This window comes from Perca flavescens, chromosome 6 (assembly GCF_004354835.1).
Source record: "Perca flavescens isolate YP-PL-M2 chromosome 6, PFLA_1.0, whole genome shotgun sequence".
Lineage (NCBI taxonomy): Eukaryota > Metazoa > Chordata > Actinopteri > Perciformes > Percidae > Perca > Perca flavescens.
In genome coordinates, this window is record NC_041336.1 from 15911015 (window position 1) to 15934761 (window position 23747).

Sequence of the window (23747 nt, forward strand, 5' to 3'; positions counted from 1 at the left end):
TGGTCAGCCTCAGGGTGGAAGAACAGAAGGACTCTGCTATGGGTTTGTTAGAGGAGATGGAAAGAAGGAGAGAGGAGAAACGAGGAGGGGAGAGAGAGAGAGAGGAGAGGAGGAGGAGGTGGTGGTGGTGGAGGAGGAGGAGGAGGAGGGGGAGGAATAGAGAAGGGGGAAGGTTGGTCAGGAAGAGGGAAAAAGAACCTGTCCATCCAAATGACAAAGAGAAAAGTCAACGCTAAATTAAATTGTATCACTACATTGGCCTATAATTCTTCTGATGTGGCTAAATCATATCAATAACATTTTCAATAGGTCATACATAAAGAATAATGGATGATGTATCTCTGTTTTGTCATTGAGTTGTTTTAGATCAGATTTTTTTAAACAATATTTGACCTTTTTCAAAACACACAGCATAATGTAATATGCTGGTGAATATCTATCTATCCTGCACTAATAAATAAGTATGGTTCTCCCATAATATATACTGTGAGTATGAGATAAGATATGACTTAACTTTAATTAACTTAAACTTTTAGACTCTAAGGGTAACCAAAATAAATGTTCTTAACTTTTAGCTCACCCAAAACCAATTAATTGTCCTTGAAGTTCACTGATTTGTGAAAATGTTGCAAAAACAAGGGTCTTTCGCTTTTTATGAAATATGATATAAAACTATACAAACTATGCTATACTACAAACTGCAATGGAATTGGAATACACTAAAAAAAGCTGATGTAGTTTTGGTTTAAAGATTACATTGTTTAATTTTATGTTACATAAAAAAAAAAGTCTTTTAACATCTTGGGACTATGCTAGAAATAAGTGTTCTCACTTTGGTTATCCCTTGAATTAGCCTGTTTTGTAGGTCCGTAAATAAATCAAAACGCTCAGAATTACAGAAAAACAGTCATTGATGAAAACACAATAAAACTATTTGTACTGTTTAAGAGTCAAAGAGCTGCATACACTAACCCTGGTGGCCATTTTGTTACAGCGGAATTTCCACGTTTGCTACTTTGTACCTTGAGCACAGTGTACCCTATACACAGTATATCATACTGTCATATAATAGAGTGAGGATTCAGTGCAACACTGTAATAGGAACAGACAGCAGTGCAGTACTGTCAGTGTATTTAACCAAGATGTATAGTTACAGCGGTACTGAGGCTCTGGCACTCTGCTTGTTCTCCCACAGAGCACCCATTACTCCACACTGCAGGGGCAAAGCTACTCAGTCCTTCCCACCGAGAGAAAGGCTATCACATGACAGAACCGCCAAACCAGAATATCATTCGGTGAAATTCAGTTTGAAACGTATACTCCATGTATCAGTGGGTATAGTGGGTATAGTGACTGTGAGGCCAATGTGATCAGCGAGATCAGGGCTAAGGGGATAACGGGTCAGAAAATATGTTTTAAAAAACCCCGCCATATGACAACAGAATTTGTTCCACAATAAACGTGGTCCAATATCAGACTTTAAAGCTATAGTGCGTAGTATCTGCTGCCCCCCATGAGGAATTCTAAGTAATGACAACAAAACTGTCGGCATGTCCACATCCACATAATACAAGCCCCCCCCCCTGCTGAGATCTGAGGAGCAGTTAACCATGGTCCTCATAAATCCACCAGTTTAAAATTCCAACACAAACAAAACGGAAGGTGATGGACATCTGACTGAAAAGAGGGAAATCCGGCAGAATTTCTGGCGGCAACGGAGCAATCCCTGAAGTGGAATGTGAAGGATATAGACTATCTTGACGACAAATATTATGAATAGGCCGACCATTAGTCTGTCAATTCTTTCAATACTTTCCGACTTCCCTTTGGCCTTCAGCCCCAAGCCCATTTGTCCCTGCTGAAGATGTCATCCTTTAAAAATTAGTCACAAATACAAAGTTTAATTTATTTAACAGACTAAGCAGGCTTTTTTTTTGCAGATGTTACCCAAACCGGTGCACTTGTTGGGAACTATTTTCATCTGCAGGTTAATAGACGCTGTGTGTTTATGTAGAGTATAGCGTTCATGGCACCAGAGGGATTGATTCAAACTAAACTACAGTAGCTGTGTTCATGATAATAAAGGAACATGTCACTCATGGCACCAGGGTAACAATGGAGGTCAGAAGAATATAGGTACACAAATTTATAGTATCAATTCCTTTTAGGATTTGTTGACAATAAGAAATATATAGAATATCAGCAGTCTTATCCTTTATTGGCTAATTTCATTCATGTAGAGACGTTTTAGAGCTCTAATTATAAAGTCAGATGAAGTTGAGACTGCTCAGGTCATAAATAGGCTACTGTATCATCTGATAAATAAGGAAACCTGTTTTTTAGGCTTGAAAGGTGGAGAACTCCAACAAGTTTAAGAGGAGGAGAGTGGAGATGAGGATGTGAGCGCGTGAAACGGTATTAGTGTGGTATGGAACGCCGGCCTTAAGAAAATAAGGAAAAGAAGGGGGAAAAGGATGAAGAAAAAAGTATCAATCGATAGGGTTAAATTATTCATCGTCATTAATTATCGATCGTTCTCCGCTGCCGGCTCGTCCGCCTCGCGCCAGAGTTGAAAGGAGGGAAAGCGCGCTTTATTAAAACCGGCTCGAGCCTCATTGTTTCATGTCCCGCGGCAAAGAAAAAGCTCGAGTTTGGCTCTGCCCGCGCCAGTAGAAAAACACCCACACGCACGCACGCAAACACACATTGCTCCACCTCGCTCTTTTACGTTTTCCTTCTCTCCTGCTCGCTCTCTCTCTCTCTCTCTCTCTCTCTCTCTCTCTCTCTCTCTCTCTCTCTCTCTCTCTCTCTCGGACGCGCGGAGGAGCTTTGGGGAGCCTCGCGCAGTGTTCACGGGGCGGCTGTGTCTCGCGTGGATCGATGAGGGATCAATGGCTCGCGCTGACTAATAGCCAGAGAGCGCCTTTGATCTCGCGGCTGAGAGATCAAAACCTGCGCAAGAGGGAAGAGAAATAGGAAAAGAAACTGCGCCGGCGAGCTGACCTTCACACACGCACACACACACACACACACACACACACACACACACACACACACACACACACACACACACACACACACACATTTACGCAAAACCCACGTAGCCTACGCACGCGCGCAGCTTTTAGGAATTTGACTGCAGGATATCCTACCAGCAATCTAACTATGAGAGATGTATTACTAACGAAACTGCAGGCGAATATGCACTGGACACATTTAGAATAATAACCAATCTATCTATAGACAGTAGCCTACCAGACATCCTTCACACAACACACACGCAAACACCTATACACGCACGTGCGCGCGCGCACACACACACACACACACACACACACACACACACACACACACACACACACACACCACTTTGCTTCCTAGTCCAAGTTGTTGCTTTTGATTTTGACTTCCTCAGACAGGGCGATACAGTGAGAACAAGGAAACCATCTGTTGTTTCCAGTGAGCAGATGAGTGTCCTATGGGCTCAACTTCACGCCTATAGAGACTGAAGAGGCGTGTGTCTGAGTGTGTAAATGCATGCTTGTTTATGTGTGTGGTGGAGAGAGAGATAGGAGGTGGTTGCAATATCTGGAAAAAGAGCAGTTTGAACAAGGCAATAAAATTGTCCAAAAATAGAGACTATATTTGTTTAGGATGTGAAAGCAGGTTGCTAACAACTATAGTGCTGGAATGAACTTAAAAAGGAAAGTGTAAATGTAAGCAGGTCCCTTAGGAACATTGCAGTGATAATAAAAGTGATACAGAGGTTTTAAGGTCACTATAATTTACTTCCACACACTGAATGAATATTACAGCCGTTTGTTGTTTCCTGTGACCAGGGCCCCATTTAACAGCTCAAAAAAACATTGTCATATTACCTTGATACTTTACTGAATTCATTTCATGAGAATTGCTTATTAACATATATTACTGAAACTGATATTTTAGAACTTTGCTACAGACAAATGTGACATTCATCTTAGAGACCACAGCTGGAAAATGGATTTCCATATGCTGTGTTTGTTGGTGTAAGATAGGATTTGTGTCATTTGAGTTCTAATACAGTTTGTTGAGTTCTAACAATGAATTTGACCCATATACAGTCTATGGTTCAACCTCTCTGCGGTCTAATTGACCCCAAACAAAAGCAACTTGTGTGTGCAACTTTTTGTCTTTGAATTACTTTTTGGCAAACAAAAGGAATATATGTTTGTTCATGCACAGAACATATAAGAAATACATGTAATATAAATGCTTTATGGTTACTTCCATATATTTATGTGCAAGCCCATTGTAGCAATGGGAAGGGGTTCAATACTTCACTACTTGAATAATAATAGTGCCCTTATCAGTCACTAAGAACCACAACATAATTCCTTGCAAATAGTGTCTTGTTTTCCACACTTTTACCTGAGGAAATGCACTTCTCTCTCTCTCTCTCTCTCTCTCTCTCTCTCTCTCTCTCTCTCTCTCTCTCTACTCATCCTCATCATGCTCTCTCTAGCTCTCTCTTTATCCCCCCATTCACCCACCCTCCCCTCTCTGGTCAGTGAGTTACTCTCTCTATCGCTCTCACTTCCCGAATTAACCACTCAAGAAGTCACCACCGACTCAATCAATAGCTCATACATAAACCCTGCTATAATCGCTCCCCCAGCCTGTCTGTCTGCCCCCTCCCTCTCTTCTCCTCATCCTTTACTCCCTTCTTCAGCTTCTAACTGACACTCCTCTTCCTAACCTCCTGTGTGCCACCATTGTCTTTGTTTATGTCTTCATCCTGTCCTTGGCTAATTATTTTAGACACGCTCTCTTCATATAAAAACTCAGTCATAAACACAAAGGGGGGTAATCAAGATCCATCTCTTTAAAAATCCTTAAAAGTCCTCACATCTGCTCATGCAGCCTGTGCAACTTCTCAAAGAGGCTGACCTGATGCAATGTTTACCTAATTATATGAAAAGAAATGTTTTTTCTTTAATGACAAAAGTTGCAGACCATGTGAGCACATGACCAAGACCTATCCCTAACTTAACCAAAATAGCTAAATTAGCTCTGTGTTTCTCCAGAAAAGGTCACATTATTTTGCACTTATCTCACAAATATAAACATTTTGTACAATACAATGGAAAATGTTTTTAGGAATTCTCAAACTACCCATTATTAGTTTTGTTTTGTTTACAGACAAGATTATAACATATTTATAAAATCCAACATTTAAGACCTTAGAACGATAAAGTCCTATACTTGTTTCTGTTGTTATTTCTGTTGTTTACACAGTCCATTAAGTCACTTTAAATTGGGGCCACCTGCAGCATCTTTAATCTTTCTTTTGAAAAACAAATGCATAAAGAGGCAAAACTGAAAAATAATTCCATCCCATCTGGACCTGTAGTGTGTCTTGTGCTGAATACTTTTTTTCTGAAATGTGACCTGGTGCTACTTTGGGAGTATTTTTAACTCCTCTGGTTTCACTAACCCTGCTATATTCCTTTAGGGACTTCATATTTGAGTAGCATCCCTCTAAAATGTATTACAGGATCACAGTAATTCTTTTAAGTGCAAGGGCACTATCGGCCCATGTTAGTGTCCAGCCAGAATGGGCCCAGTATTGCGTTATAGCAAAGACAAGGAGACATCAATATTGCATTATCTCATGTTTAACTGTGAGACACAGATAGCTGTTTTGGGTGCCTTAAAGATATTGTATTACCAAAGGAGATACAGGCAGACAACACACACACAAACAAACAAACAAACACAAGAGGAGAATAAAAAAGGGAATAACACACAGAGAATTTTTAAATTATCAGGCCTCTACACACCCTCTGCTCATTCCCCTTCTCTCTCACTATCTCTCTGCCTCTCTCTCCTCTCTCCAAAGTCTTTGATTCGTCCGTATGGTTTGATCTGCGAGAGAGCGAGTTTTGTAAACACATTTTTCACGATCATATAGCCACGGGCAAGGGGAGCGTGAGGCGCGGAGGAAGAAGAAGACGGAGAGATTGAGAGAGAGAGTGAAAGTGTGTGTGTGTGTGTGTGTGTGTGTGTGTGTGTGTGTGTGTGTGTGTGTGTGTGTGTGTGTGTGTGTGTGTGTGTGTGGGACGTTTAATGAGCGTACAAGATGGAAAGACAGACTGACAGAAAATGCAAGGATGGAGTCTCAAATATGACTTTCTGCTGCACAGAGCAACAAAGACACACAAGACACACATACACACACACACACACACACACACACACACACACACACATACAGACTGATGGTTTTGGCACAAGTGAAGCATCACAGGAGTTGACGAAATGTGAAGCAACAAGGAGAAAGGGGTGACACTCCAACACGATATTTCCCGACATCACACACACACACACACACACACACACACACACACAAAGTGGTGCATCTCGTTTGGGATGATGAACACAGAAAACAGAGAGAAACAGCGTCTGAAAAACAGATTATGGGGCGAGCCAATAAAGCGCAGAGCACAGACGGTAAACACACCGTGGTGTAAAGCTGAACTAATAAAAGTGCGAGGCTCTCATTCCTTACATTTCTTCTTTTTTTTCACTTGGTTGGAACACTTTCTTTTTTCATCTGGCAGCTGCTAATCCGGTTAGGTTCGATTGGCTCCGGTAATGGCGCTAACCCGTCGCTTCTATACCGACTCGTCTACACGGAACACGACGGAGTGGAGGCGACTCCGGCTCGGTCTGAGCATCAGATAGACACCGGCGACGGTAATGACCGAAGAAGAAGATGAAGAAGAAAAAGGTGTGGCACAGTCCACTCTAAGTGTAGAATATTTCTCCTACCAAAACTTTCTAACTTCCCTTCGTATTTGCAGTTCTTTTAAGCGAAAGGAGTGCAAATGAATGTCCTCGAAATCACACACAAAACCCAGGAGGAAATTTGGACTTCCTTTCTTGGGCAAAAACAACTTCAAAAAATACATTTTCGACCGTTTTTGCTTGATCTTACTCACTGTACATCCCCTGCACACGAAACATAAAATTTGGAATAATGCATGGATTACAACTCGTGCGATTTTGCGGAGGCCTAAGGCTAATAACATGCATTAATTATTATCCCACAATAATACTAATAACAACAATTATAACATAAATAATAATAATAATTATTATAATAATAATAATTATAATAATAATAATAATATAAATTAACATTAATATCGAGCCAATATAAGCCAAGCGCATGTTATAACTTTCTGATAAATTGGCTCCTTCGACTTTTGGCAAAGCACGGGCTGGGGTTAGATGCAGGCCATCACATTTAAAGTGCTTTTCCACTTCGAGATTTGTTTGTTTTCCTAAAAGACGGGGAAACACTCCTCAACAATTCTGCAGAAATCCCTCGTGTCAGTCGTTAAAAAATGATTTTCTTTTCATTTTTCTTTTCCTTCCATTCTTTCCTTTTTTTCTTTTTACTTAGCCTACTGCTGTTTAGAAAGAATAGCTGCAAGCAATAAAGTCGGTTGTCAGAATGTGTGTGGAGTGTGTGCGTGCGCGCGTGCGTGCGTGTGCGTGTGCGTGTGTGTGCCTAGTGCAGTGCACTGTAGCGTTTCCTCTTCCTCTCTCTCTTTCTTCTCTCAGTCTTTTCTGTCCGGGGAATTGTTCTCAACGTCCACAAACACATTGCAAATACCCGCCGGCCCAGCTGCATCGATTTCTAATTAGACGCCAGGATAATCGTTGGAGAGAGATGAAAAAAAGGAGAGAGTGATAGCGAAACCGAGTAAATAAATATATAAACAAATTAGAGACCAGATTAATTGAATGAATATGAGCATTAAAAAAGAAACAAAGGTGATCTTGGCGGATAAACCTTGCGTGGACTGAACGGGAAATAAGGCTTAGACTATATACACAGAGGGGGGACACGGGCTGGAACATACATGCAGAAAAAGATGCTTATCATTGAAATAAGGGCCCGCATTTTTTTTTCAAACGTTTGTTTTTCACTAACTGATAGGTGCATATTGATCTGATCAAACCATTTTTAAATTCTGTGTTTCCATAAGTCGTATAGACTATGATGTCACTGACTGCAGCAGAGAGCTCAATACACTGTGTCCCTGCAAGAAAACAAGGACGAGAAAATCTCTCTGAAAGCAATTAAAACTAGTTTCAATCATTAGTTGTGGAATATGATCACAAAAGTCTGACCAAAAAAAAAAAAAAAAAAAAATGTGCACAGGCTAAGCATATAAGAATGTGACCCACTGATAATTGCTGCATGTGGTCTCTCATGCAGACGCATGACGACCTGTGCCTGAAACGGTGACATCAATCAACCTTGAACTAAAGCCACAGCTGGATTATCCAACTTCTCTCCTGTTCAGTCAAATTTCCACCCTCCTCCCTCCCTCCCTCCCTCCGTCTCTCCCTCCCTCTTTCTGTCTCCTGACAGAGTGTGACAGGGGGTTAGCTGGGAGCTCAGGTAGCTCGTTTACTTTAATTAACGTTTCATCATCCTCGGAGCGGGACCGCGCACCGTATATACTCTTTCATGCTGCTCCGCCTCTCATCCCTGTTCTCCATCCATTCATCATCAGCCCTTCCCTCTCCGTCTCTCTTTCTCTCTCCTCCCCACCTTCGGGCTCAACTCTCATCTTTTCTTCAACAACTCGCCATATCGCCCCCTGCTCTCTGTCTCATGTCCACTCAGGCATACAGGCTATACAGGATAATAATTCAAACACTTTCCTTCCTTCGTTCCTTCGTTCCTTCCTTCGTTCCTCCCCCCCCCCAACTTCATTGCTTCTTTCCCAACCCTCAACTCCTTATTTTCTCTCCTTTGCACACCCACCTTTATATGCAATAACATCTGTTATTAACCACATTCTGTAATTACAGGCTGGTTTAATCATCATGTTTAGGATGCTAAAGTACAAATAAACTCGATATAGGACCAATGTATGTTCAGACTATTAATATGGAATATTATAATCATTACTGGGATAGAGTGTGCTATTGTTCAGGTTGGACACACAAGGGGGGAGGAGAGGAGGGTTATTGAGTGCTATTGACTGATCATATAATGGAAAACAAACCTCCAGTCGGTGATCATCATCAGGCGACCAACCGCAATAGATACAATCAATGTTAGGTCTCTTTGACTTGAGAATCAATTAGTGAGCTAATGTTTCTATAAGAAGAGGATATTGATATTATTATGTATGTTTTTTAATTAATAATACAGTAATGTTTGTAAGCCAACTGGTCACTGTCCTTGTGTGTAAGTGAGATCCAGCAAAGGAAACCTACAATTAATGAGACTGCACAGATGAAGGTAAGAGACTGAAATGTCTGCACAATAAACATTAAAATGAGGAAATTCTACTAACAGTTTTCTTTAAAGTTCGGCTAACTTTTGCGCATGTGTTGCTTCCAGTTGATGCGGAAATACTTCCTTAACGCGTGACAGACTTTTCAGCGTTTTCTGAGTTTCAGCGTTATTAATAATAACTAATAGCTACTAATAGTGTATAAGCTACTAATTGCATGTCATTCTATTTTCAAAGTATCAAGTAATTTACCTATTACCTGTAACTATACCTTGGAAATGAGCAAGGATGTATATTTAGAGTAAAGTTGTCTCGTATTTGGCTGAAGCCTCCGCTCGTTGAATCATTTCTCTTGTGTCTATAAGCTACTTGCAATAATTAGGCTACCCCTAACACTCATTTGAACTTTAAAACATTTTCTTGAGAGTAATAGAAGTTTTAAGTTTCACTACATTTCAATGTCATTTTTATTCCCCAGTAAGCCATTTTTAAGTTTTAGACAATTGGGCTCATGATGACTCATCTTAAATTTATGCCTTTAAAAGGTTTATTTATGATAATTGCAATTATGTAACAATTATGAATAGGATTATAACTGAACCGGTAAACCTTTCGTCTAGGAGTGTTTGTATTGATTATTACGGATATTACAATAATCCTATAATAATGATTTTAGGTTATAATACAACAGCAGTCATTCAGGGGGCTACATGAAGTGATTCTATTGTAACAATGAAAAGATAAAAGTTGGAGGATAGTCAAATCCCATAAAAGTGTCTTATATTTTGCTAACTTGTTAATGAAAAAAGGAATGATGAAAATGAATCGATAAAACCAGCAGTAAAAACTTGAGACAAACCAATAGCGCTGAATCCCCTCGGAGTCGTCTTACGTGGAGCTGGAGTTTGATAAACCGGTGGAAATGGCAGGTGTTATATGAAGCAACAACAAAAAAAGAGAGAAACAAGTAAATGCAGTTAGACTCATATGGTTCAGTGGGGTCTGGGCGTGACTCGTACAGGGCCTGGGACTCAGCATGGAGCATTTTGATAGTTTAAACAGTTTAAAACACTTACAGTGGTAACAGGATTTGTAGCCTTGTGGGGTTAAGACCTTGATGAAATCCACCGTGCCCACTGGGACTACAGAGGTGAGCACTCACATACAAATTGCCATTGATAAAGAGAGAAGGGGAAGCCCCAACATCACAAACCTTAAACCCTATCCCTCTCACACTGGTTCAGACACACACAAAAACTCTCCTACCCAGAGTGCATTGCAGGGGGGTGGGGGGCGGGGGGATTACAGGGGATCATCCTATACCACAATGTATGCAATCAATATTGTGTGACAAGTGGGAGAACACTCAGCTTTGTTGAACTACAAACTTACGTACAGTTAAGTGTTGACCTTTGAGAGTGCAGTGCAGCCAGTGACTGCTGCTGCTGCTGCTCAATGGTGCCATCAATAATGGGGGACAAACTACAAGCCTGTTTGTCTAAATTTCTAGTACTATGTACTATGATTAATTAGTGTCATACAGAAAGCATTTATACGTAAACCCCCCAAAAAAAACAACTGAAGTGTGGTGTCGCGACGTCATACATCCATGGTTGATGCTCCACGCCCTTGACCGGCAGCTGATTGGACGAACGCGTTACCTGGGTCTGGCTGCTCTCGAATTTCAAAACGATGCATCATGGCGGCTCGTTGAGAATACGATCTCGTATTTTACGAAAATAGTTCACCGAAACGTGTTTCTGAAAACATTTTAAGCGAGAAATAGGCCACGCAGTTACTGAATCTGTCTTCATTTCAGATCGACAAAGGTTAGTTTGAAAGATTTTCGTCTACTTCTACTGGATAGTCGCGTTCAACGGATTAATTTGCATAAAGATGGGCATCGTTAAAGTTGCTTGACGTCACCCATAGGAATAAAGTGGAGCGCGGCGCGACAGAAGCGTCGCACGGCCAGATGGATCTGCACTGTTAATATAAAGCACACAATAAGTATGAATGTGGGTAGATTGGGTCTAAAGTCGCACCACCAAGTGAGCTGGATATTTTGTCTGCAGTAGTGTCATGTCCTATAACAGCTAGCATAACAAGATATTTATGGTAGAGTAAGACTGACGAATCGGGAGATATTAGCTTATTGTATGCAGATATTTGTTTATATATAAACAAACATAAGATAGACAGAAGCAGATTAAATAAAACCTGTCTTCAGGGATCATTCTTCTGCATTTAAAAAGAAGCCCTAACCACAGCAACAGCTTACCTAACCTCACCACCTCCAACTTGAACCTACACATCACAATTTCTCATAGCTACTTGTGGTTTATTATATCTATATTAATCTCACACGTAGTCCCAAACTTTGGGTTTGATGGCCTTATCATGGCGCTTCTACAATAACCCTGTTGAATCCATCATTTTTTATTTAAGGAGTGCAGTTAATACTGATGCACGAGGTCCACCAAAGATCTGGGAGATGTAATGCTTGGATCTCTGTTTGTGGATTTATCCCACAACTGTGTATAAACTACTGTCTAAAAACTGGCACAGCTTTACATTGTTGTTGTTCTGGTTGTTGTAGACTGATGACAGTATGGAGAGAAACCTTAGCTAATACCTGGCCACTGAAACCTCCTGTTACATCCCTTAAGGGTGTCTATTAGTGTGACGCAATGAGTCCATATGATCTAATAACAAAATTCGGGGGCGTCTGGGTGGCTTAAGGGTTTAAGATGCTGACTGCATAATTGTCCCTTTTGTTGCATGCCATTGATCTTCTCTCTCCCCTCGTGTTCTGACATCTCTCTATTCTAATTGTCAAATAAAGGCAGAAATGCCTGGGTAAAGATAGAAATATGTAAATATGTCCCAAATAGACAAGCAGTTTAGTAAGAGGTGAAAAGAAAAGAAACTACTGGCGCATGCCAAAATGTTAAATCTAAACTGCTTTTCAAAGCTAATTTTATAAATCAGATTGAATTGACTGTATTAAGCAACTAAGTAAATTGCATAAATTGTTCTGTTCTTTTACACCTTTCTAAAATATACACATTTATAATGAAGAACTTCTTAATGTTACAGAAAAACCTGCAGTCCAGATAACTCAGTAAGAACCAACCACAAATGAGAATCAATACGACTTAACACCACATTTAAATCAGCCTTGTTTTTGTACTGTAGATCGTATTATAGCCTTGTTTTCAGACAGTTTTATCTTCCTTACTGGTTGTTGACTGGGTTACTTGGACCTTAGGGTCACAAAACACATACAGCACACTGATGAACACAAATTTTGGAGTCAAAATAAATATTTCAGACACAAACAAGACAGAGCAAACTCTGAGTTCAACAAGCACAGATTCTAAACGAATGGTTAATAAAGCCTCCATAATATACTGTTGTGACTTTTCTTACGAATGTGCTTTTTTAAAATGACTCTTCTGTTATGACTGTTTCCATATTTACTACAATTTCTTGTCTTTTAATACCATTTCTGTCTCTTCCCATTACACAGACCTCTTAGAAGTCATATATCCATGTGCACACACACACACACACACACACACACACACACACACACACACACACACACACACACACACACACACAAATTCAATCTCTCCATCTTTCTATCTGTGTTTCCATCTCCCACTCTCTCTTACACACACACATACACACACACACACACTTGGACACACACACAAACAAATGTACAATACACACACTTGGACACACACAAACAAATGTACAATACACACACACTTGGACACACACACACACACACACACACACACACACACACACACACACACACACACTCAGTGCACGTCTGCCCCGGGCCCCGTCGGCCCTCTCGCCTGTGTGCGTGTCAAATCGAATCTCCACCTCAGTGCGTAGTACACCTGCTGTGCCGGCATATAATGCGCTGCATACAGTGAGTGCACGATGACGGATTACTGAATTAGACCAATAATGACAAGTGACACTTCTGTTACCGCTCCCTGAGCCACTGCAGAGAGACCGGGAGAGGTGTAAATAAAGAACAGACACAGTGACAGAGGGAGAGAAAAGGAAGAAAAAAAAAAAACAATAGATCAAAAACAAAGGAAGTCATGGAGATGGAATGGGGATTTTCAGGTTGTTCTGTAAAAACAAATAAGTTCTGTTTCATTCGAGTGCAACTTCTATGTCCTGTATCTTTTTTTACTCTCTCTGTTTCCACGGTGACACTCAGGTCATGGACTCATAATGGCAGCAAGATCCATATCACAATCATCAGTGACATTCTTTTGTGTACCTTATACCAGTGTAAACCAAAACCTATATAGATTTCTCTTTTACCTTATACCAGTGTAAACCAAGATCATTGTTTTCTCTCTCTTAATACAAACAACAGAGCGCCTGGTTAGCTCACCTGGTAGAGCACACACCCATATATAGAGGCTTAGTCCTTGACGCAGTGGTCGCAGGTCACATCCGACCTGCGTCCTTTTGCTGCATGTCATTCCCCCTCTCTTTCCCCTTTCATATATAAGCTGTCCTATCTAATAAAAGCCTAAAATGCCCCCCCCAAAAAAAAGAAGTAAAATAACGAGGTCCCATCTGGACCCAAACTGGGCTTGAAAGTTACATGTGGTCAAGACATCAACTAAAGTAAAATCTAGGCAACATTGCAGCTGTTCTGTGAAGTTTTGACATGTTTTCTTAATGAATATACATGAAATGTAGAGCAGGATAATTTGTAAGTGTCCACCAGTTGTAGACCGGGGCAGTGTATCTGCAGGATGTCTGGCCCCCCGTGGACCTGGGTCTCTGCAGGGCTGTGCTCAGGATACTAAACCATGCCAAATGAGGAAGAGGAGGTGCAATCCTCCCTGGGACCACATGAATAAATCGGCCTACCACCCGGTGCTTCTGTATTGGGGCAAAGACTGACTAGAGGAGTGTGCATACAGAGAGACGTACACAAACACATGCATTCATTCATACATGCACTCATGCAGAAGAGAAACTGAAAAACAGGGAGTGTAGGTGTGATAGGTGTGAAACACCAGTAGCTGTCTGCTTGTTTTGGGGGGTTAGAGACAGACTTTATGATAAAATACAAATATCAATGAGAATATTTGTGTTGGCGCTCTGTCAATAATGTCAATTTAACTGCAAGGCTCATCATCCTGCCTGTATTGTATCATAATGGAGAATCAGTGGGGGATATAAGCCTGCCAAGTCCTCAGACCATTATGCCATAGTCATGTCTGGCTTGCAAGCCAACGTTTAAAGGCGCAGACGACTTTCGAAACATATACCTTCTGTAGCGGACGAAGATGGATGGACACCTTCTGTAGCCTATATTTGCACCCACTTGATAAAGGAAAGAGGAACAAAGATGAACAAGGCTGCTGTGAAGAAGAAGTGAGCACTTAACTGGGACAAACACACACATAGAGAGCGAGCGGAGGCACAATTGGAGGTGGAGAAAGAGAGCACAGGAGCGAGAAGGCAATAGGGGAAGCACAGAGGAGGGCAGACAGAAAGAAATATTGACAAAGCCTAGATATACACATAAGTCACCCGACACGACCCGTCTGCTCCCTGTATTTTATAGAGCTGCTCTGCGCTGGCGGAACAGCATGACAGGCCAGTTCCTTCAACGGAAAATATGGTCCCTCTCTACCCTTCCGCCTCTTGCTCCGCTATCACTCCTGTTTTCTGTCTATCCCACCTGATATCATTCTGTCACCTCTGCGCCAGCCTCTTTTTTCCATCATCCCCCCTATTTCTTTCCTCCCTGTTCTCGCGTTTTTATTGGTGCTCTACATTCCGCCCGTCATGTTTCACTCCTCTGTTTCTATCCATCTTCATGTCGCTCTCTTAATCCCCTCTCATTTGCTCTCCCCGGCCCTCATCCCTCCCGTTACTCTTCCTGCTCTCCTGGTGCCGTTTCTGCGTGCTGTCCCATTTCCACCTACTCCTCTCAGTTTCCCTCATTCTTCCTGATTCATTTCCTCTCCGCTATCCTTTCCATTCATCCCCCCCCATTTGTGCTATCCCCACCCCTCTCTAACCCAAGCTGTCCTTTGTCCATCTTACACCTTCCCAACTATATTGTCTTCTGACCTCCATGGTTTTCCTTTAGTTCATCTCTCACTCTGTCTCTCTATCACCCCTGTTAATTTTATCCATCCACTTATTTAAACTGAATACTTTAGCTTCACTTCTACCCTTTCCTTTCTTTTTGCAGCTTCTTTCAGCTTCCTTATGTCTTTTGTCTCTCCCCTTCTTGAAATAAGCATATGCATTTACCACATTTTCCACTATTTTGCTGTTCACACTGTTGTCTTACACTCCAGCCCATTCCCTCCCTCTCTTCTTTCTTTTCTTGTTCATTCCTTTCTTTATTTGGTTTCTTTCTTTCCTCTCTTTTCTTCTTCTTTCTTTCTCTTTTCTCCCTCTGCATTCCAGCCAGCCCTCCCTCTCTCATCCGCAGCCTGAGCACAGAGCCCCATGTGTCGGAATCAATTAGGGCTGAGAGCCGTCGCGGCCGCTCTTTCACGGAGGTAAATATTAAACTGCACCAAGCACCGAGGAGGAAGAGAAGGAGAGAGAGGAGGGGAGAGAGGGAGCCCTCCATCCCTAATCCACCGCATCGATCAGGCGGGGATGAGGGTAATATATTATTTTGACAAGATACGATTCTCCGACGCGCACCGCTATCCCCGGCGATCGATTTCTTTTTTCTCTCCTTTTTTCTTCCCTTTTCTCCCCCTCAGCGAGCGGGACAGAGTTTGTGCGTTACTGTGTGTGTCAGAGATAGGGTGCGCGCGTGTGTGCGCATTTGTCTGTTGTTGTCTTGTGTGTGTCTTGGTGTGTGCATGTGCACCGGAGTGTGGATGGGTGACAATAGGAACAGCATTAGGAAATGTGGGGAAGAGATGAGGATGGTGCTGCTAGTAGGTCTGCACTTTTACAAACAAGCTCCTGTCTAAACAGCTAAATCACACGCTCACCCAAAGATGGATCGTTGAGAGGAGAATCTGTGAATAGTATTTTGCGTTTATTTTCTGGGGTATATACACAGTGCAGCATACAAGCCAGGATGTCAGTGTTACACTTAGTCAAATAGGCAGAGATGACCTATTGTAAAGTTAAGTGTCCTCCCCCGCACAGTCCCCTCTGCTCCTGGGCCTCCCCTCTATATCGCTTTGTAAACTGTGTCTAAATGCTAAATTCACAGATCAATTTTTTTTATTCAACCTCTCCCCCCATCAACGCGCTCCCTCTGCCCCTGTCCTCCTCAAACAGCTTCACATCTTGCTGTCCTCCAGTGATGGAGAGTGTCCTACTAGCCTTATGTATGTCTTTGTGTGTGTGTCTTTGTGTGTGTGTGTGTGTGTGTGTGTGTGTGTGTGTGTTTGTGTTTGGGTGTGTGTGTGTGTGTGTGTGTGTGTGTGTGTGTGTGTGTGTGTCTGGGTGCCTGAGTCTTTGTATGCAACTTATTCTCACTGCAGGTCATAGAAATAACACAAAAAGCTTTCACACCACATCTGGACAAAGATAGATCTAGTTTTTGCAGTGCTGTATTTGTAGTTTTATCAGAAAAATACAAAATTGCTGTTATTAGCTTGTGTGATGTTTTTTAATTGATTTGGTAGTGTGATACCCACTGAGGATCAACAGCAGCTCTGCACAGCTTTTAGTTTAATTATTTTGTTTCTCTGACCCACAGATGGAATGCATGGTTGAGTCTCACAGCTCTCATGAACCCCTAAACAAAACCATAAGCAACCATCTAATAGGCTTGCATGAAGGTGAATGTATGCTACTTGGCTAGCATGGAACTGCAGAAAATCAAAGTAAACCAGAAGCTAGAGAGGGAAGTCCAGCTTTCTATTTTCTTAGGTGCTGGTGGAGACCAAAATGTTGCAACAAGGCCTGTAAATAAACACCAGAAACATAATTCTACTGTGATGCTCAAGCTTCTGTGTCTGCTTGATGCATAAGTAGGCAAATGTTTGCTAACAGTTTTAGTTATAACTACTTGATAAGCTGTAAGTATATCCAACCCTGTCACCTGACAAGAGCATAAATGATTATGCAAAACCTCTGAGTACATTCAGCGTTTTTTGTAACATCAAACATTATTGCTTTCTACAATATCTGTACATATAACTACAGTAAGATTCAGTTTAGTGAAAGATTGTGGGTATGTTTAATAAGAAGCAAACATTAATTGCAGATCTGTGACGTGATGCGAATATGCTACACACCAATCCACCACTAATGTAATACCTTGGGTATTTGGCTGGTATACTGTATCAGGTGCTCTGTTTCTGTGGGCTTGTTTTGGGTTGTTTTCTTCCCCGTTGTGGTCAGAAATCGCTGAATGCAGCTTTAAGTTTAAGTTTTTTTCTGAGGTTAGGCTGATTATAGTAACTGTCAAGTTAAAGCAGGCTATATTTGTTTTAAATGCATCATACACATAAAACAAAAATACAAATGAGCTCCTACAAATGAGATCAGGCTTATGCATGAGTGTGTGTGAGCACTTCTACACTAACTAGCAAGGTTATCCAGTCCCTGTGAGTGTATCAAGAGCGTGCACAATTATATAAACCATTTTGTGTGCGTTTGTGCTCTGCACGTATGTTAAGTATGCATGAATATGTTTTGTGTGGACGACAGTTTGGCTCCAACCTGTCCTTTTGAGTGTGTGGTGATACAAACAAGTCATGTCTCCATGATGCACACACACCCCGGCACCCGAGCGGTTTCCTCTCTCAGAAAGCTCTGTCCAAACAAGCACGACATCACCCGCTGGTGTCTCCTCCAGCTCGCTCCACTCTCTCTTACTCCTTGTCTCCCACTTTCTCTGTTTCTGCCTGCCGCGACTTAGTTTTCCTTTCTTTCTGTCCGCTCTTGCTTTTATTGTGCCATTTTCTGCCACTTTGGTCCAAGAAAGGGAGGCCGTAATGCAATCTCTCCCCCTCTCTGTCCCCTGCTGTGAGGGAGAGAAGCTTGGCCTGTGTGCTGGGCCGGGGAGAAGGGGGAGAGACGGGGTCAAGGTGAGCTCTAATACACTATTGATCCGCCCCAATTGAAAACCTGATGGAAATTTTACCCCCCTCCCCTCCCTTTCTCCTCATCCTTCCCCCGCACCTCTCTCTCTCTCTGTTTTTCTCCCCCCTCCTTTCGTCTACCGCCCCCTCTCCCTTCCTATCTCCCACTCTTCTCTTCCCTTATGTCTTTTTTCCTTTCCTGTGTGTATCCTCACTGGTGTCTAGAGTCTTCCTCTTTTTCAGTGTCTATCGCCGTTCACTCCAATCTGTTTTCTCTCCCAGCTGAATGTCTCTTTCAACCGCTGACCACTTTCTCTCCCTTGCTATCTATCTCCATGCTGGGTAGCACTCTGCCTTCATGTCTTTTAAACCGTTCCTCTAATCATTTCCTCTCTTCCCTTCTCCTCCTTTTGGTCTCGCCATCTCCCCTTGTTCAAGCCTGCTCCTCTTTTTTTCCTTTAAATCCCTTGCTACCCCATCCCTCCCTGCTGTTTCTGTCTCTCTCACTCACTCATTTTCCCTCATCCCTCTCTCCGAGCGTGCATCAGATGGTCCAATTCTCTCTAACCCAGTGCATATTGATCCCTATGGCAGTAGCATGCAGGGTGAGGGCTGTGAAGACCACTGCTACAGTGTATTAAACGCCACAAACGCTTTGGACGTGGGGCCCGAGACACGCCTCCCCGGCAGGGCCCTGTCAATAGCTGCTCCCTCCTGTCAACAGCAGCCAAATGGCCTCTCAATCTGGGACTTGTGATGGGCTTCAGATTGGTTCATAGAAACTGCAATGGATGCGCCACAGAAAAATAGACAGAATCTTGATGGGAGAAAAGCCAGGATACAAAAATTAAATAAAATAAGGAGATGTGTACAAGGTAATTGTTCTTATAATGGTGAGCTGCTTTTTAAAAAAAAATAGATGTATTCAGTATTGATGGACTATAAGTGAATGAAATAATGTAAAATAATTTCCAATCAGATGCCTAAAATGTTGCACAACAAAATCTATGACCTCAGCTTTCAATTTGCTCCATTCTTTGCCTTAACAGGCTTCGTAATAACACACTCTTGTCCTGTAGTTATGTGGAACGGCAATTATGGAAGCAGTCGAGTGTGCTATATACTGTTCAAGCACATCCAACAAAAGAGGCACAAACACTGACTAGGCCAGAACAATAGAGATGGCAGCAACAGAAGTAAACCTTTTACAGCTACCCATTACTTTCCCACTTAACAAGAAAGAGCACAACCTCTCCCTCTCTCTGACTCTATGCAGAGTTGGCTGCTATCACCGCACTGCTTGAGTGGGAGATAAATGGAGTGTGTGTATGTGTGCGTTTGATTTATGTACTGTTGTGTACGTGTCAGATGGCCGCGCTATCAGGACCACCATCTCCCAATAGACATAGAAATGCTACAGCAGCGGAGGGACCCCTGTGTCGACCCTGAGACCTCTGATACACATCTGAAACAACAGAGCACACCGAGCCGGGATTGGAGGGGTTTGGCGGAGTGGGAGGAGCAGGAGGAGGAGGAAGGGAGCTACCTTCATTGCTTCTGTGCTTTTCTTTTCATTTTCATTCAAAGGAGATTCGTCTTTACTTTGTCCCTCACTCTCCGTCTGTTTCTCCTCTCTGCCCTTCTCTGTCTGTTGTTGACAGGAGCGAAATGGCCTGTGTGCTTTCACCTAAAACTCAACTTTACAACTTCTGTCCGCTCTTGGAAGAATAATCTCACAGGTAGCAGAGCTCCAACATGCAGACTGGAGGTCCTGGTTGGTTGCTTTCACATTAAGCTTCGGTCAACAGTGTTACTTCTGTATGATCCTGATCTCACGGGAAATTCAATTATTATTATTCAATTATTCAAGGATACCAGTGTGTAAAAAAACCACCACCAAAACCTTAAGTACTACACATTTTTTTTTAAATACAATATACTGTATATATTTCACCTCACCTCAGTTTGCCTTTCAACAGTTTTACGTCTAAGTCGATCTATTTTTAAGTCATATCTTGTGCATGTAGTCAAATGTCACATCTTTGTAAAATAATTACATCTCACAGTTTGAAATGAGTCGCCATGTTTTCTGTATACATTCCATTGCCTCTAATTTGTCCACTAACAGGCGTTCAGAGTTCAGACACCTGTTTTATTTTCCCACTTTTCTCTTTCAATCACTCTTTTCTTCTCTCCCTCGCTGTCTCCTCTCTTTCTCCCCCCTCTCTTCAGCCTCTCCATCTATTTCTTTCTCTCTAGGAAGGAATCAGTCTCACCTTAATTGCTCTTAAATCGGATTAATGACTGACCGGGGACAACTTGACTTCTAGTAAATTTCTTCCTCTCCCCTCTTCTCGTACATCACTCTTAAACATTTTATCCTCTCTTGCTCCCTCTATCTTTTGTCCTCTCTTTTACTGTCCTTAGCCATTTCTTCCTGCTCGCTCTCTTTCACCTCCTCTACCTCCTTCTTTCTCCATTTCATCTCCCTCCTTCTTTCTCCTCTCTCCATCACTCTCCATGCGAGTCAATCATTCTTTCATCTCTTTGGACGCACTCTGTCTTGCTTTAGCTCTGCTCGTCATCCGGGTCCCTTCATCATTTTTCCCCCCTCTTCTTTTCACACTTCTTTCGACAACTTTCTATCATCCTTTAACTTCATCATCCTGAGATTTTGCCAAAATCTCTTTGACTTGGCTGTCACTTTGTCTCTCTCTCTCTGCTTTTCTCTCTCTACAAGGTTGACCAGTCGCAGGGTGTTGTGTATGTGTAAGCGCGTGTCGATGTGGTCCTGTCATTGCCTCCTAAGTGCTTTGGCAATACTAGGGATCTGCTGTCATGCCAGTGCAACTAATCCCAATCGAATTACACTGAACTTGTATTGAGATGTAGAGAAAGGACATGAGCGTCTGTCTGTGTGATTGCTCAAGCAGCTCTCTCGCATCCAGGTGGGAAAAAGAAACACACGGACACACATTCAAGAAATCAGTTTTGGTGACAATGGCACCATTTTGATCATTAACCTAAATGAGATTAATGCCAATAAAACCACATACAAGAAATAAAAACTGCATTACAGCTCAATAAAAAAACAACTGCCACCATGTCATCCTGGGGTGATCTTTGTTAAGGGTATAAGGGCAAAGAAATTGTGCCACCTTCCAAACCCCTGCAGTTCAAAAAGCGGAGAGAAAAAAGAGGCCAGCCTTGTGGACAAAAGCTCATTTTCCTCTTGGTTGCACACTGCTGCAGGCAAGCTAACATGCCACAGGAGAATTCAACCACTCATACACCTTTGTTTTCCTCACGTTTTTCTCAACTTTACACACACACAACCACACACACACACACAACAGCAGAGCCATAACTGAGAGTGAACCAGGATTTCTATGTCAACCCAGAAGGCATGCGCATGGCTTGTTGAGCCTGAGGCGAATTTGACGATCTAAGAGCCACAAAGTTGTCCCCCTTTTTTTTCTTTTTTTCTTTTAGCGTGACAGAGAAAAGGAGAATCCGTCATATCCAAATGCGGACACATTTGTTCACGTTTCAGTTTTGCTTTGAACCATTTCCATGTCTCCGTCTTTCTCCCATTTCTCTCCACTCGCCAACTCCTTCAAACCCTCCACCTCCCAACCTCTTTGCATGCCCATCTGCTTCACAGTGGTCCTGTATCTGTTCTCTCTCTCTCTCTCTCTCTCTCTCTCTCTCTCGGATTAAGCATTTATCTCGGTGGTCCTCCTTTTGGCCCTAAACGCCTGTGAGGACGATAAGAGTCGCTGGGATTTGTCAAATTGTGCACCATTGATTAACTGACCTTTCACGCCTGCAAGTCTCTCAGCCACTCCACTAACTGCCGACAGGCTAGATAGAGAGATAGATGGATACATCTGGCTGTTATTATTGTGTACAAGTTTGTAGTTACCAGGTGTGGCAGCGAGAGACGACAGGGGTATGAGGGCCACGGGAGAGAGAGGGGGGCCACGAGGGAGATGGTGGGAAAGATACAAAGGAGTCCTTCAATTGCCCTATAGGCTTAGAGTGTAACAGGTAGAAGTGTGTCTACAGCCAAATGGTAATGCCTGTTGAATAATGAAACACAAATTTTAAGGTGCACCAAGGGGCTAACATCAGATAAGTAGAATTAGGATGGAGCAGAGGAGCCAGAGGATACATTCAGACATTGGCTGCCATGGCTGGAGGAGCATCCTTGATGTGACCGGTTATGGCCAAAGGCTATTGCATGGCGCATTGGACACCTTTGATTATTCACAGACAGGTCTGTGCAGCTTCATCACTGACAAATTTTCAATAGCAAGAAAGAGGTGTTTGAAAAAACTAAAAAACAAACCCTGAATCCAAAGCTGATCAAGGTATCTGACCAAGGAAATCTTGCAACGTTCAAAATTGAAGCTACACATGATATCACTATCAAAATACAGTATATGCGTTCATAATAATCTGAGTTCCTGAGTTACCAGTCAGTGAGAGAGAGACTCAAAGGTTTCCTATTGTGCAGTAATATATCTTTAAAAAAATAATATAGCCTATATAAAATTACAATTTTACTGCAAGTGTCGCAATTTCTCCACATGGACACACTTGGCAGTTGTGAGCTTCAATTTTAAATTAACAACACATGACTCCTCCCGTGGAAAAACATTTTGACCTGAAGTGACTTAACTTCCTATAATGTGATACGTAATGTTTGTGGACATAATGAGCGTGGTTTTAAAAGACAAATGAAGGCAAGTGTAAAAGAAAAGCAGGTAGAAAAGCAAAGGGAGACTGAGATATTGGCAGGTTGGAGGAGGAAGTTCACCCACCTGGACCTCCGCGTCGCCCCGCCTCAGAGATGCACCTGAGGCCGAAGCCCGATCACCGTCTCTCGGACTGAACTGGAATTGGTTCGCCGCTGCGCTTGTTGTTCCGACCCAGAAGGGAGGAGGTCAGAGGGGGGGGGGGTGCCGCTGTCGCGCTGTACAAATGCGTCACTAAAAAAAGAAAAGAAAAAACAGATAGTAAATTAAATAATCATTATGGACACAAAAAGACGAGTCTGTGCGGACAAACTTTTCATTCAGATCGGAAAAAGAAAAATGAAATAAGAGCAAATAAACTCCGGGACCGGCGACGCGTCGGTCCAGCAGAGTGGAGCCGATCCTGGCGCTTGTGTTTTGTTGTTTTCCCGCAGGACCACACATCGACCACAGATCAATCACCTTATTTACTCTTTACTGTCATAGAGGAAGAGATGCCAGTATGAGAAAAATCACTAATACCCCATATACATGACTTAAATAGTAATAAAGTACCATCTTCCTTCTTCTTAGTGCGTCTTTTGCGCAGTTATTTGCAAATAACTTGG

General features: G+C 42.3%; 1 protein-coding gene across 1 annotated transcript in view; it reads right to left on the reverse strand.

Moving 5' to 3' along the window:
- Positions 1–23307, reverse strand: part of erfl1 (Ets2 repressor factor like 1) — a 36881-nt gene extending 13574 nt beyond the window's left edge. The window contains exon 1 of the mRNA XM_028581438.1: positions 23206–23307. The gene's annotated coding sequence lies outside the window, so the exon portion shown is untranslated. The remainder of the gene's footprint in view (positions 1–23205) is intronic.
- Between the last annotated feature and the right edge of the window lie 440 nt (positions 23308–23747).